At 63.3% G+C, this 1,013-nt stretch overlaps 1 non-coding gene across 1 annotated transcript; it reads right to left on the reverse strand.

Annotated features, from left to right (window-relative positions):
- Positions 1–294: 294 nt before the first annotated feature.
- LOC131870050 (5S ribosomal RNA) lies at positions 295–413 on the reverse strand. The gene has a single exon (XR_009368418.1). It is a non-coding gene; the product is annotated as a 5S ribosomal RNA (ribosomal RNA).
- Between the last annotated feature and the right edge of the window lie 600 nt (positions 414–1,013).

Genomic DNA, 1,013 nt, shown 5'->3' on the forward strand with positions numbered 1-1,013 from the left:
TCACCGTGCACCTTGGCCAACGTGCGCGACTCGACCGAGCGCGCACTGGCCGAGGTGCACACCGATTTCACCTGGGTGCGCGCGCAGCACCTCGGGCGCACCGGGGTGCGCGCACAACGCCCGGGTTGCACCGTGGCCTGTGTGCTCGGGGCGCCTCGGGTGCGCGCTCGGTGTCGCCCCCGCGCGCGCGGTAGTGCGGGCAGCGCACCCCGGCCCGGCCCGGCCCCGACGAGAACGCAAACGGGCAAAAGGTTTATTCAAATAGCATTGCGACGCCCGGCGAAAAACTAAAAAAGGGTGCAACACCGGGACTTCCCGGGAGGTCACCCATCCCAGTACTACTCCGGCCCAAGCGCGCTTAACTGCGGAGTTCTGATGGGATCCGGTGCACTAATGCTGGTATGATCGCACCCGTTATGAGCTTGTCGCAGTGTGTACTTAGCAAACCGCGACCCACGTGCGAATCCACCCCGGCCACCCACCCCCGTCGAGGTGCACACCCTCCCTCGCGAAGTGCGCCCCGTTCGCCAAGTGTGAGCCCTGCCCGGGTGCGCGCACCTTGCTAGGGCGTCGGGTGTGCACCCGGCCCGGCCTACGTGCGTGCACCTGGAGGGGGCGTCGTGTGCGTGCAGTGTCCCGTCTGCAACGCGGTGCCCACACACCACCTCGGGCGCAACGACCTGCGCTCACATGTGGGCCGAGTGCACCTTGGTGCATGTTCGGGGCGCCTCGGGTGCACGCTCGATCTTGCCCCGGTGCACCAAGGCGCTCGGTTTGCCCCGGGTGCGCACTTGGTGCAAGGTGGGCACCCAAAATAGGGATCAAGCACCAAAACACAAGTTTCGGGATGCAAAATGGGACCCAAGGACCACAAATGCGTTCCAAGACCCATGATGGGTCCACGAGAACAAAAATGTGTTCCGAGACTTAATAAACAAATATTGGGTTTTAGGAGAAGAAACATGCTCTGATGCCCAAAACGAGAATCGACCCCGAAAAGGCCACAGGCCAAA

The sequence above is a fragment of the Cryptomeria japonica genome, unplaced genomic scaffold (assembly GCF_030272615.1).
Source record: "Cryptomeria japonica unplaced genomic scaffold, Sugi_1.0 HiC_scaffold_280, whole genome shotgun sequence".
In the NCBI taxonomy this organism is placed as follows: domain Eukaryota; kingdom Viridiplantae; phylum Streptophyta; class Pinopsida; order Cupressales; family Cupressaceae; genus Cryptomeria; species Cryptomeria japonica.